Raw genomic sequence first — 15,958 nt, 5'->3', positions numbered from 1 at the left:
TAATCTCAAGGACAAAGCAAGTTTTACACATAGTTCTTGTGGGAAAAACAAAGTCACAGTACAGACTCTACTCATAGAGTATACAGTGATGGTTATTTGAAATTTCTACATATTTGATTCTCTTGACTTTAGTTAGAAAGTTCACAATTGTCTGGTTTATGCAGTTCTACAGAATGACACTGAATAGCTCAGCGGAAGGTATTTTTTTGATGTGAAGGTCATTAAATACTTTGATTCATAGGCTATATTAAAATTACATTACTTTATGACAAAAGGAAGTTGGTGGCATCAGAGGGGGAAATCCTATTTTCACATCTGGTCCAAATAAAGTATAAGGTAGGAAACAAAGTAGAGAACGTGAAAAATAAAGTAAACAATTTTCATCGTATGTGAACGTTATGGTCACTGCTAGTTTGTCACAACATGCGTTAAGGAATTTCTGAGCTTGCTCCTTTAGATTTTGGCTCATCGCTGATAACAGTTTAGAAAAAAATCAGCAGGTATTATTCATAACATTATGCAAACTTGAATATGATCTGGTCCATTGATGAGGTTTGCTACATAATGTTTACTTAAAGCAAAATAATTTTATAAATTCATTCCCAATGAGAGATGAAGTTGCTTTTCAAAGAGCAAACTCAACATTTCTTCTCATGCAGTCATCTTAAAGGGAGTAGCCTGCACTGGTGAATAGTAATTATGAGCGTGTTGATTTTTCCAGCTATTGTCTGACTCACAGTATAAATCTCTATCTTTTACAGACAGATGCAAAATCTTTCATGGGACAGGACACACAAATGACACTAAGTAATAGCTGTCTCCTGCAGGTACATGCCTAATTGATTTTAACAACTGCGTACTTACATTTAATGCAAGGTTTACTACGGCGCCAGTACTGTATTTAAATTTATTGGGGGACATTTTATTCCAGTTACCATATATAGGATTTCTATTTAAGTTTCTTAACTGTCTTCCACATAAAAATTAGCGGCTTCCAAACAATCCATGCAAAAAACATTCACTGACCCTCACATGCACAGTAAAGATATCATAGCAATGTTTGCAGGATTAGGCCCCATGAGAGTATACAAATAATAACAAAAGCTGTCTGCCAGTTACCTGCTCATAAGTTCTCTCTCCCTAGGAAGATATACAAAATGTACATAGACTACCACAATAGATTCTCTTTCATAATGGGGTTCAACTCTAATACTGACCCAGTAATTTCTCTTCTTCTGGCTTTGATAACAGAATTTGTGGCTTCAAAACAATCTAAGGCTTGAAAGAGACTCACGCAGCTGACATTTTGAACAGATACAAAACCTTGTCTTAAACTTAGATTGTAAGCTCTGTTGGGAAAGAGACCATCTTTCTGTTATATGTCTATAAAGTGCTTCGTATGGAACCCTGGTCTCTGAGTGCCACCACAATACAAATAACCAAAATGATAATACAGAGTATTTATTTAATTTCTCCTTGGGGAAAAGAGTGTTTCTTTAGGGATGGGAAAACACAGTGGTGTTTGAGGCTTGGCAAGTTTCACAAGCTTCAAAAAATTATTCATGTAGCACCACTGATGTGTATGGCTCTTCACAGGAATATGAAATGACATAGCTCCTGCCCTAAGGAGCTTGCAGTCTTGAAGAGATATCTAATACTGTAAGAACATCCACCCTCAAGGGGCAGATTAGAGGGTGTCTAAGCCCCCAGTCAGCTGTTGCACATCCATAATCAGCGAGAATGGGCAGACTCCACCTCAGCTGTGAAGGACAAATGGCACACAGCAGCACATGACAGCAGCTTATCCTGAGTTGTCTTGCATTCAGGGTGTTTATATTACATTCCCATCAGTGGTGTCTGAGCATTTGGATATTGTGCTGAACATGGTTAAAGAATATTTAGATAAGTTAGATGTATTCAAGGACAAAATTCACCTTAGCGTACTTAAGAAACAAGCTGAAGCAATCTTACAACCACTAACAATTACCCTTCACAACTCATGGAAGTCGGATGAGGTCCCAGAGGACTGGAGAAGGGCAAACATAGTACCAGTCTTTAAAAAGGGAACAAAGAGGACCCAGAGAATTATAGACCAGTCAGCCTAACTTCAGTCCCTGGAATGATACTGGAACAAATTATTAAATAATCAATTTGTAACCACTTAGAGGATAATAAGGTGATAAATAATAGCAAATATGGATTTGTCAAGAATAAATGTTGCCAGTCCAACCTAATTTCTTCTCTGACAAGGTTAGTAGTGGATAGGGGGAAGCAGTAGACGTGATATAATATATCTTGATTTTAGTAATGCTTATGACACTTTCCCCCATGATATTCTCACTGGTTGAAAAGCCATACTCAAGGAGTAGTTATCAATGGTTCACTGTCAGATTGGGAGAACTATCTGGAGGGACACCCAAAGGGTCTGTCCCGGATCCAGTACTGTTCAGTATTTTCATTAATGACTTTGATAATGGAGTGAAGAGAATGTTTATAAAATCTGCAGTTGACACCAAGCTGGGAGGGGTTGCTAGCACTTTGGAGGACAGGATTAGAATTCAAAATGACCTTGACAAATTGAATTGGTCTGTAATCACCAAGATGAGATTCAATAAAGACAAGTGCAAAATACAAACTTATGAAGGAAAATTCAAATGCACTACTACAAAATGGATAACTGGGTAAGCAGTAGTACTGTAGAAAAGGATCTGGTGGTTCTTGTGGATAACAAATTGAATATGAACCAACAATGTGATGCAGATGAAAAAAAGGTAAATATTCTGGGGTGTATTAACATGAGACATTAGCCATAACTATTCCACTCTATTTGTCACTGGTAAGGACTCAGCTGAAGTATTGTTTCCAGTTTTGAGTGCTACACTTTAAGAAAGATGTGGACCAAGTGAAGAGAGTCCAGGAGAGCAACAATAATGATAAAGGGTTTAGAAAACCTGACCCACGAGGAAAGGTTAAAAAACCATTTAATCTCCAGAAAAGAAAACTGATAACAGGCTTCAAATATGTTAAGGGGTGTTATAAAGAGAACGGTGATCAATTGTACTGCATAACCAGTGAAGGTAGGACAAGAAATAAGAGGCTTAATCTGCATTAAGAGAGATGTAGATTAGATATTTTAGGAAAACTTTCTAACTGTGAAGATAACTTCCAAGGGAGTTTGTGGATTCACCGTCACTGGAGTTTTGAAGAATAGGTTAGACAAACACCTGTCAGGGATGATCTAGGTATACTAGATCCTGCCACAGTGTGAGGGGATGACACACCTAGGTCCCTTCCATCCCAGCATTTCTATGATTCTGTGGAGAAAGTGTACTCCCCATCCCTTGCAGCTACCTCGGGCAAGGACAAGATCCTGCAGTTCTTTCATCTCTTCATATACCAGTTGTCATCACTACAGGGCTAGCTGTCCCTTCCTGGTCCCTCTGAGTGTACCCCTCAAGTGCCAGGCCTCACATGTTACCTCTCCTGAGGTGGAATTCCCCACCCATAGTCTGGGCCTTGTGCTATAGCACCCTGTGTCAACAGTTCTTATCAATATATTTATATAGTAAACATCCCAATAACCAGGTCAACATAAACTATTCATATTTCAGTACAGAGCAGCTCCCAATTCATCATACCTGTGTCACTAGACTTTGAAAGTCTTTCCCATGTACAGAGGTCAAGCAAAAGCTCAATGATGCCCCACTCAATCCTGCAAAACAAGGCTTAAGTGGGATTTAGCTGGTGCATGTTTCTTTTGCCCGGCCTCCTCACGGAGGTAGATTTTACCCTGTTAGAAGAATGTTCTATCATATTCTTTAAAATCTCCTTCTAGGACAATCTACTCAAAAACTAGCTAAAACAAGAGCAAATTACTAAAATGACACTATGCTTTTCCTAAATTGAGTTTAATATACTCTTCCAAATCTCAAAAAAAAAAAAAATCAACTTCTTGAACAAAAGGAAAAAGATCACAAAAAAGCTAGAGAATTCCACAGAAAAAGAGAATTTTCTTCTGCTGTTGCATTGATTCCATTTCCAAGGAAATAGGTGCCAGATTTATGTTTTGAAAAAGCGTTTACATTGATAATCCTTTCTTTACTTCTTTCATCAGGTTTCTCAGTAAGCTACTCTGCAGTGTGCTTGCATAATTTAATGTCTCTTTCAAAACAACATCAGTCAATCACATTTTTATATTACTTGATGTACTTACACTTGTGAGCCATAGCCATGGTCTTAAACTAAATTAAAAACACATTAAAATTCACCTATGTCAGCTCAACAGCTGGTTTTGCCTGTTTTGATTTGGATGAGCTAGAATGACTGAATTTTGTCCCCAGAAGCTGTCTCATTCTCTGGTGATCATGTTGTTAAACCTACTGAAAGAACACATTTTATGTGCTAAAATAGCTAAAGTGTGGTAAGTAAAGCGGTTAAGGACATTCTACAGACACTCTGCATCATCTTAACATGAATTATTTCTGCACTTTAAGGAAATGTGAAATGTTTTCTTTTTGAGGAAGCCATAAATTGCTTGCTGGAATGAGAAATACCTGCATTGAGTTAATTAATCTCTTTTTAGCCTAGGGCTGCAGATGCTAGCACATTGGCCTGTGACCCCACAAATAGAGTTTAGATTTTTTTTAAAAAACTTTATTTTGTACAAACTATAATAAATGCCAATCCAGGATAAATGTACAGAAAATAACTTAGATGGTAAAAGAGCAAAGCAAATCCAAGCGTCTCTGTCAATTACAATGCAAATAAAATGATAATCTCAGACCATAAAAAGAAAAGGAGTACTTGTGGCACCTTAGAGTCTAACAAATTTATTTGAGCGTAAGCTTTCATGAGCTACAGCTCATGCATGCATCCGATGAAGTGAGCTGTAGCTCACGAAAGCTTATGCTCAAATAAATTTGTTAGTCTCTAAGGTGCCACAAGTACTCCTTTTCTTTTTGCGGATACAGACTAACACAGCTGCTACTCTGAGACCATAAAAAGATTCCCTGTAATTAGTCATAAAGGGATGAGTATTCATTCACATTTTGCTGGTTTATATATATTTCTAAAGGATAAATCGCCCCTTGAGGAAATATTGTAGCTGATTTGCCACTGGAAGGAAAACTACTCTCCGTCCCAGCAAGTCAGGAACCCAGAATATGCTGAGAGCTGGCTAGGATAATGTTTGTAGTGAAATAAGAGTGCTTTTGAACACTGCAAACTCCTGGAGAATAGATGACTGGGGGCGGGTGGGGGGGAATGCATTCTAGCTAACACTGCAGTCTTTGTCCCACAACATCCTTATCTGTAAGTAGATGGAACACACAACCGGTGTTTCGTTTTTGAAGCAATCCTCCAAGTTAGTGTAATAAAAATCAGTAGATAGGTACATACATCATATAGTATGCAATATATTTCAGTATATTGTCATTATAAGACACTAAGTTTCATTATTTGCAACTTAGGTAAGATCTATAGGAAATTGAATTAGATGAGGACATACAAGAATGACTTTGATTTTCCTGTTTTTTCTTTTACCATGAACATTTACTAATGTCACTGAAAATTAAAAGAGAATCATTAGATTCTCACTGTGAATCAGCATCATCACTGTGTCTTACCACTTCAAGTAACTAACAAGGTATCAGATTCTAGGATGCTGATTCACCCTGGCAGCCAGGTGGCTCCTATTTACTCCAATTAAGAAACATTTTTTAAAAGTTTGAGCCTCTGAGACAGAGAGAACTAGTGGCAGCCGTACTCAAGACAGAATGTGTGTTCTCTGTTTTGTCGTTTAAGTTAATGATAAAGACAAACCCCACACAGTGGCAAGGGACTAGTTGCTGTAAAATTGCCCACACAGGTCTATCCCTACGTTTGGGTCAAACCCAGCATGTGCGAATGCAGTAAGCAGGTGAGCTGTGTTAGGAACGGGTTAAGAATTCCACCTGCTTATAGTAACTTTTTTGTAATGTTCCCATTATCTTGGGTTTTCTGTATGTATGAGGACTTAACCATTTTTATAACATTTTACCAATATATTTCCCGTGTCTCATCTTTAAACAGAAAATAATAGTAAATATTTATATTATGATAGCACTCATTTGTGTTGGGCACTGTACAAACACAGGGAAACAAATCCCTGTCCCAAGGGCTATTACAGAGGTCTTGCCATTTTGAAGGAGGCAATTCAAGAACCAATGTCCGAAATATTTTTATGTTCCTAAAAACTGCATCTCCAAGCCAAAACTAGAACAGAATAAATATTTTATCAACTGCAAATTGAATATTTATGACAGTTTTCCTTTAAGAAATAATTACAAGTTTCATAAACTCCTTTAACAACAAAGGTTTGATATCAGAAATACAATGCTAATATATTTAATATTTGTCTGGGGTTTTGTACAATATATGTAGTAGTAAGGAGAACTGACTGGCTTTATTCAGCATCACTGGCAATAGAATTTTATTCTCTTATTATTATGAAGCAGTTAACAAACCAACGGTTGGATCGAGATGGTGCTAAAGATGTGGCTTCTATTCTGGGTGTTTCAAAATCATATGCTTTTAAGGTCAGCTGAGAACCAAGAGAACTCTAAATGTCAGTAGTATTCCAGTCCATTATACTAGTTCCTTTCAATATTTGGTTTCCTTCAGTATAATACAGGACAGTTTATGAAAGCATTTGACTGACAGTGGCTCTAGTTGATATTTAATAAAGTGGGGGAAAGACTCTGGATAAATCAGAGTTTACAGATATTACATTTTTCTAAAAATACCTCTTGTTTAGAAATGATAAGCTACTTAGAGAATTCTAAACCGAAAGTTTTACAAGCAACTACTGAATGAGTTGATCTTCTTTAAATATTTTCAGTGCTGCAAATCCAGTTTTAATTTATCACTAATAGTCATAAAGATTTATCCATTTTAAAAAAGGGGGGGTGGGGAGGGGAATCTTTCAAGAATCTATTGAAATGTCACAAAGTAAGTCCTCAGTAATTTTGCAAGTCATAACTGACCTAAATCACATATTCACCAAGGACTGCAAAGTAGAAGGAAAATATCTGTTTGAAGAAAACACATTTCTACTTATTTATGTTAGAGGACATACAATAAGGAGAGTACATCAGTGTGCCAGAAGGTTAGCTGCAGAGACGCTCCACTGTGTGTGGTATAGGAAATAGCTGAAGCACTACTGACATCTAGTGTTAAAATATTATGTTATTTGTTGTCCAAGGTATTAAACTAATAATGGAAATCAATTAGAGAGACAAGGAGGATGAGGTAATACTTTTATTAGACCTACTTCTGTTGGTGAGAGAGACTAGCTTTTGGGCTTACACAGAACTTTTCTTCAGGTCTGGGACTCTAAGGGCAAGTCTATACTACAAAACTAAGTTACATCTACATACAGCCACCACAGTAATTAAATCACTTTTCCATGTCCACACTATGCTCCTTGAGTTGGTGGTGCACATCCTTGCAAGGAGCACTTGTACCAATTAACTGTCAGTGTGGGGCATTGTGGGACGGCTTCTGAAAGGCAGCAACAATCAATGTAAGCAACATAGTGTCTACATTGACACTTTGTTGACCTAACTACATCAACTTCAGTGCTATGCCTCTCACAGATGTGGAGTTACTAAGCTGGTGTAGTGAGCGAGTTCCATCAGTGGGAGCTACATTTTACGGTAGATGTTTACAGAGTTAGGCTGACGTAAGCTGCCAACTAAAACCTCTCCAGCACATCATCAAGGATCTACAACGTATCCTGAAGGACGATCCCTCACTCTCACAGGCCTTGGGAGACAGGCCAGTCCTTGCTTACAGACAGCCTCCCAACCTGAAGCAAATACTCACCAGCAACTACACACCACACAACAAAAACACTAACCCAGGAACCAATCCCTGCAACAAATCCCATTGCCAACTCTGTCCACATATCTGTTCAAGGGACACCATCATAGAACATAACCACATCAGCCACACCATCAGGGGCTCGTTGTAAGTAATTTTCCCTCTGTTGATATTCCCCCCTTCTTGTCAACTGTTGAGAACAGGCCGTTTCCACCGTGATTGAATTGACCTCATTAGCACTGACCCCCCACTTGGCAAGGCAACTTTCCCATCTTTTCATGTGCTGTAATATATATACTGCTAACCGTATTTTTCACTCCATGCATCTGATGAGGTGGGTTTTAGCTCACAAAAGCTTATGCCCAAAATAAATTTGTTAGTCTCTAAGGTGCCACAAGGACTCCTCGTTGTTTTTGCTAATTCTGTAGTGTAGACCAGGCCACACTCAGAGTGTCATAGCTAAATACAAGATGCAATAGATTGTTAAATAGTTAACACATATTTCAAGGGACCATTCAAGGTGAAGTGGCCCATTAACATCCCTCCAATCATAGGGTAGAAAGGAAGGGAGGTGGGGAAAGCTGTGGGAGGGTGGGAGAGATGGGCTTGTTAGTGGGTTACAGATTATTATAATAAGCCATATATCCAGTGTTTCTATTCAGGCCAGGCTTTTTAGTGTCTTGTAAAGTTATGTATTTAAGCTCCCAGGCTTGTCTTTTGAAGATGTTGTGCAAGTTTCCTTTGAGGATGAGGACTGAGAGGTCAGATACAGAGTGATCACTTTGTCAAAAGTGCTCATCCACAGGTGATGTGGTGTTTTTATCTTTTATCCTTTTCCTGTGTGAGCTCATTTGAGTACATAGTGATTGTCTAGTTTCACCCACATAGTTGTGGTATTTAGTGCACTGGATGAGGTACACCACATGTTGCGATAGGCATGTGTAGGACCCAGGGATCTTGAAAGGTGGGGGGGGGGGGAGTGTTGTGCATTGTAGCAGAGGAGATATATCTGCAGGTTTTGCATCTGTTGTTCTGGCAGGGTCTGGTGCCACTTTGAGTTGGTGTGTTCTGGTCTGTGGGGAGCTTGCTTCTGATGATTTACTTAGAGAGGTTGGGGGTTATTTGAAGTCCAGAAGAGGGGGTTCAGGAAAGATATCTTTCAGGATGGGGCCCGCATCGAGTATGGGTTGTAGTTGCTTGATGATACTCTATTTGGGTTCCCACTAGGGGTGCGCTGTTGGAGCAGGCGCTATTTCTGTATTGAAGCACCTGCATTTCTCTCCTCCCCACCCCTCTCTGCCCTATGACTGGAGATGTGTTAATGGGCCGCTTCACCTTGAATGATCCCTGGAAATACGATTAACTACTTATCATAAACGATCTGTTCCACTTTATGCTTAGCGGTGAAAATATGACCCCAGGTCTACACTACACCCTTTGGCTATGTCTACACTATGGACCTTACAACGGCACAGGTGTACCGCTGCAGCTGCGTCACTATAAGGTCTCCTGTGTAGTCGCTCTATGCCAGTGAGAGAGAGCGTTCCCACTGGCATAATTAAACCACTGCCAGCAAGTGGCGGTAGCTATGTTGGCAGAAGACACTCTCCCGCCAACATAGCACTGTCACACAGGCGCTTTTGTCAGTGAAACTTATGTCGGTCGGGCTGTGTTTTTTTCACACCGCTGACCAACAAAACTTTGCTGACAAAAATGCTAGTGTAGACAAAGCCTGACTTCAGTGTAACTACGTTGCTCAGGAATGTGAAAAAATCCACACCCCTAAGCAATGCAGTTACACTGACCTTAACCCCCTATTTATACAGCAGTATATCAGCAGGAGAGCTTCTCTTGCTGACATAGCTAATGCCTTTCATGGACATGGAGTTATTAAGCCAACAGGACAGCTCTCTCCCATTGGCTTATAGCATCTTCACCAGAAGTGCTACAGCGGTGCAGATGCATCAGTGCCGCTGCGCTGATGCAAGTTTGTACCATAGACCTGCCCAGATTTAGTTTCCCAGACCTGAAGAAGAGCTCTGTCTAAGCTCCAAAGCTTGTCTCTCTCTCCAACAGAAGTGGGTGCAATAAAAGATATTACCTCATCCACCTTGTGTCTCTAATATCTTCGGATCAACATGGCTACAGCAACACTGCATACAATAATGGAAGATATTGAATTTTGCTATCTGAAATGGAAACTTCACAACATGAAGAAAAAGGAAGCGAAATTTAACAGCGACGTCTACTCCCTGAGCAAATGCAAGAAACAAACTACCGTCCCCAGAGGTAACACCATCTATAATCCTCTGACCACTGCATACAATTCCATATATGCTGACCAGCTCTGCAGATGGACTTCAGAAAAACTAAGGAACCATTTACTGTATCTTACGTGCTCCCACACATTGGAAGCAAATAATCAGGAAAGTTACTTGGAAATCATGCAAGAAATCCAAAATAACTATCAACAAATAAATAAACAAACCTGACAAGGGCCATCCAACAAAAAAACAAAAAGTGGAACCAACTACACCACCACCTCCAGGAGAAACCCTGGCACTAGTACCCACCATATGACACTACACAACACCCAAACATCATCAATTGATCAAGACTGTCCCTAACTGGAGCTGAATTATCTGTATTTTCTAAAGGACTGAACTTCTTGTGACAGTGCACCCCATAAGGCTTTATGGAAATATGCTTATGTATGTATATATGACATAACTGGAATATGTTTTATGCTACATATGACATGTAACATATCTCTATAAAGGTTATGATCTACTGAATCGATTAATCCTATTTGTATGCATGTATCATTTTTGTATTCAAAGTTATGAATATTGGCTGTGTACTTGCTTGATTTTTAAGTAGCCTTAGTAAAGCATTTGGTCAGCTTCTTTAGAAAGGAATTTGCAAGTTAAGTGCCCAATCAAGAAGCACTTAACACACAATGGATCTTGGAAAGCTCCAATCCACATAAGAAGTCTACATGAGAACATTCAAGGTAGCATGTGGACAATGGCTGCTGCTTGTAAAAACTGAGTCATGCATGACTTGCCCATGTGACTCCAAAACTCCATCTTGGAGCTGGACTTTGCATAGGAGAGAGGAGGGGGTCTCCACCCACAAGAGAAAGTCTATTTAAACCCCTGGGAGACCCCTCCATTTTTGTCTTCAGCTGGCTCAAGAGAGAGCCTCTCCACCCCCCAAGGATTCCTGAAAGAAACTGGAACAAAGGAAGGTAACTACCAGGGGTGTGAGTGATTGCTGGACCCAGAGTAGAAGGAGACAAGTCTGTAAAAGGAAGCTTACTGGAACACCTCTGAGGGTGAGGTGTTATCTGTATTCAGTTTTTTTCTTACTGTATTAGACATAGACTTGTGTGTTCTATTTTATTTTGCTTGGTAATTCACTTTGTTCTATCTGTTACTACTTGGAACCACTTAAATCCTACTTTTTACTTATTAATTAACCCAGCATATGTATTAATACCTGCGGGGGGCAAACAGCTGTGCATATCTCTATCAGTGTTATAAAGGGCGAACAATTTATGAGTTTACCCTATATACGCTTTATACAGGGTAAAACGGATTTATTTGGGGTTTGGACCCCATTGGGAGTTGAGCATCTGAGTGTTAAAGACAGGAGCACTTCTTAAGCTGCTTTCAGTTAAGCCTGCAGTTTGTGGGACATGGTTCAGACCTGGGTCTGTGTTTGTGGCCAGCAAGCGTGTCTGGCACAGCGAGGCCGGGCTCTGGAGTCTCAAGCTGGCAGGGAAAGCAGGGGCAGAAGTAGTCTTGGCACATCAGTTGGCAGCCCCAGGGAGGTTTCTGTGATCCAACCTGTCACAGTTCTGTCCCACCACAGAACCTGATACCATGCTAACATGTGGAGAACTAGAAGAATTCTTCCACCAACTTCATCTCAAAGAACCCTTGCACAATTATGACTCCCCTCACAATTACCATGTCCCCACTGAAAATCATAAGAAAACAATCATTTGACGGGACACCACAGAGCGGATGAAGCCACATTCTTGATCATTACATTGATTGCTTCAGGAACAAAATTGACTGTGAAATCCTTAATAAATATCACATCCACCACAATCTCTCCACTGTTGAAAGGACAGCTATGCAGTCTCGGAATCCAATCACCAGATAATGATCTAACCAGGATGGCTCCCAATATGCCAACCTCTTCACGGGGCCACCTTGAAGAAGAATTTCTGAACAAATGCATCATGAAACCAGTGATATACCAGAGTGTGACAGGATGTACTGGACCCTTTGTGACCACCTGTTGGAGACCTCATGGTCCTACCACACCCCAGAAAAGGAGCAGTGAAGGTGGGTCCTCCAAATCTGTCTAGAAAGGCTTTAGGGAAGCAGACAATTACAGTGCAGCAGGCTCAGTTAAAAGGAGCTGCAGGGCCTGGTGGATGAGTTCCTGACTGAAACCAAAAGGGTGATGGAGAAGATGGAGAAACTTTCCAGGCAATGGGGCTTGGGGGAAGCACTGTGCAAACAGGGAACAAGACATACGGAACCCAAGGACCATAATGTAAGGTAACAGGTAAGGTAACAAGTGTGAAGTGTCCCAGGGAATAGTAGCAGCAACCAAGTAAAAGAAAGCAGTACATGGGTTGGGACCTGGAATAGTGGGTGGGCCCAGCTCCCCCCCACCAGCCACTGGAGAAGTGGTCTAAGCCCCAAGGCGGGGCTAAGACTCTTCATTAAAAGCCCAAGAAAGGGGCTGGGAGTTTAAACAGGCCCAGGGATGGGCCAAACAGTCCCCAGGGTAACTGTGTTACCCAAGAAGGGGACTGAAGTAAGAAGTAACCTGGCTAGAGAGATGGGACACCAGAGAACCACTGAAGGCAAAGAGTCTCCAGCCAACGCAGAGCTCGGATTGCGGTGCTGTTTCATTGCTATATAGGCTTGAAGAAGAGCTCTGTGTAAGCTCAAAAGCTTGTCCCTCTCACCAACAGACGCTGATCCAACAAAAGATACTGTCTCACCCACCTTGTCTCTCTCATATCTTGGGACTAACACTGCATACAACAATGGTACTCAATATCAGTATTAATTACATTTCAGTTTTAGATCACTGAAGTCAAAATTAAATACAAGGTAACACAGGAAAACAATTTCTTCCAACCAAGCTTTGTATAAAATATTAGGCCCAGAACACATTAAAAAAACCAACCCTAGCAGACTTCTCTTTTTCTGTCTCAGCTAAGGATTCTAAACTGCATCCACAGTCATAGACCAGTAGTTCTAGGCTGTTTATTGTCCCAGGTTGAAATTTGAAGATTTTGGTTTCTGTTCAATCATAAGTGATGTCTTCTCATTGAAATAGCACAGCCCATTAATACTAGAAATGAAACCCTTAGATCCATTGTAGTCAATGGCAAAACTCCCATTCACTGGAGCCAGAATTTTACCCAAGGACTTTGAAGTAGATCTGGAATTGGAAGGAAGACAGCACACATAATGGGATACTGGTGTGATGTGCTCTTGCTGTTCTGGCATGATGCTTACATTTTCATAAAATCAAAAAATAAATGAAATCTTTGCCCACAAAAAAACGCAATGGTAATTATTTTTCCAAGAATGGAAAGCAAAATAGTTTTTCATCTCCTTCTCCCTTGTTTGTCTTGCTATAGTCCCTCTCTTGCTTTCTGTCTGGAGGTCAAACAATTAGTGGTTTATAAAAAGCAGCAGATTGCCAAATTATAGCCTTCCCCTTCTAAGTTTCTTGCTCGAATCCTGTCACTAAAGTGTTTCTAACAATTTCCTGTTCCCTAATAGACTCTGATGCAGCCCTACAAAGCTGTTCCTATACTATACCTCAGTAAACTTTGATCAAACTCTTCCAGCTCATGAGAGACCCTTAATGAATCATCCCATGATTAGGGAAAAACTGGAATGTACTAAAGAGCAGGAACAAATTGGAAAGATTAGATGGAATACTACTACAGATTTAGCAGACATAGCTCCAGAATACCAGGGCAGTACAGGTCAAACAGATATAGAATAAAAAACAATGGCAGGGGAAGCAAAGTAGAGCAAGAGGCTGTTAATACTTGGATCCTATTTTGAAAAACAAAGACATGTTGGCCCATAAAGGGACAACAGAGCAGAAAATTATTTTAAAGTATACAGTCCTGCATGCAGTGAAAGAGAGATGAGGTGTGTTCTGGTTTCTCAGACACCGGGAGCAGCACATGTATTTTGCAGTCTACATTTTTTTTTAGCTTGAGGAAAACAACAAAACAAATATAAAATCCCCATGAGAGAGAAGAGCACAGTGGCTCACTAACATTCTGCATGCAAAATGAACCACGAAATAGCAGCTGCCTCAACTGCCCTGCAGGAGACTGCTCTATATTTAAATGTTCAAGACACAGAAGGCAGAATGATGTCTTCTTTGAATTACATAGCCACAGTGGTGTGAACTAGTCATTTGTCTTAGGTAAAGTTTGCAGTTAGTTAACGTGATCATTTATAATATTCAAGACACTTCCTCTAGGGAAGTGCAAGGGAATAGTGCAGATTCTGAAGTAATGATAGCTATGTTTCAGAGGTTAAATTGGAAAGGTTTTTCCCAACACTGTCACTATACATACACTGTACAAAATATCATCATGTTGATCGTATCTGGCCTAAAACATCAGAGGTTCCCCACTCCCAAAGAATGGTTCCACTGGAAATATATCTGAAAACTGCAGGACATGTACAAAAAAGTACCATGAGGAGATACATCAGATTCATAGGACTATGGGGGGGAAGGGATCTCCCATGGGTGACGGATATAATAGGCTTGGGGAGGCTCTGCCTCCCTCAGGTGCTGCCAAGGCCGCTGGACCCCCGGTTGCAGGGTTTGACAGTGAAGTTTTTGCTTTATTATGCCCCATGCAGGTTCCGGGGCAGCTGAGGAGGCACAAAGCGCCTCCTCAGCCACCCCGGAATCTGCATGGTGCATATCAAAAAGCATCTTCTACAGACGCTTTTCCCCTGGGCAGTGGGCGGGTTGGGTCTGGAGAGGGGAGGCATGGTTGTGGCCAGCCCTGGGATCCTCCAAGAGCAGGGAGGCTTGGCTCGGGGTTTCGGCCAGTCTGGCTGGGGCTCCTCCAAGCCGGGGAGGCTCAGCTGGAGACTTCAGCCAGCCCGGCCAAGGCTCCTCTGGGCAGGTTTGGGGGGGGGGCGGTCTCAGAGCTTCAGCCAGCCAAGGGCTCCTCCAGGCAGGGGGGGCTTGTGGCTCTGGCCGCAGGGTTGGGGGTATGTAGGGGGTCTCGTGGCTCCAGCCATTGGGAGGGGTGTGGGTGGGAGGGGAGGAGCTGGGGGCTAGCCTCCCCAGAGTGGGGCAACCCGCCACCCATGGGATCTCCAAAGATCATTTAGTCCATCCCCATGCGCTGAGGCAGGACCAAGTCTACCTAGACCATCCCTGACAGGTGTTTGTCTATCGTGTTCTTAAAAACATCCCATGACAGGGATTCCATAACCTCCGTTGGTCACCTGTTCCAATGTTTAACTGTCCTTATAGTTAGAAAGTTATTCCTAATATCAACCTAAATCTCCCTTACTGCAGATTAAGCCATTTACTTCTTGTCCTGTCTGTAGTGGGCCTGGAGAACAATCATCAATAATACACTCCACATTTAACTGAGTGGTGCTTCAAACTCAGCTGCCCCTCAACAGCAATGGGTATTCCCTCTCACACCACTCAGAGGTATCCATTTATTTTGTGTTGCGTCTGTGATCCATCTTAAGCTTTGGGCAACCTGAGGACAACATCTGGGCAACCAAGGAAAAGTGTTTTGCTGAGTTCTTATTAACTAAGGCCCAAGAAAACTGAAGGAGGGTCACACATTTCCTCCCCTCTGTCTTCATCTACAATCTGAGACAGATGAAACATTTTTCCCCAATTGATAGATTACTTGGAGGAGACTTCATGGCCAAGTCCAAGATGATTACTTAGTTTGATGAGTACTGCCATTGCTCATAGTATCAGTAGAAGTTATCTAATGGAACTGCATGCAGAAACAAAAGTGACACTAATGGAATATTCAGATGCTGAATAA

Source organism: Natator depressus, chromosome 7 (assembly GCF_965152275.1).
Source record: "Natator depressus isolate rNatDep1 chromosome 7, rNatDep2.hap1, whole genome shotgun sequence".
NCBI classification, from domain to species: Eukaryota; Metazoa; Chordata; order Testudines; family Cheloniidae; genus Natator; species Natator depressus.
The sequence above is the reverse complement of the archived record's forward strand: the minus strand, read 5'-3'. Positions refer to the sequence as shown.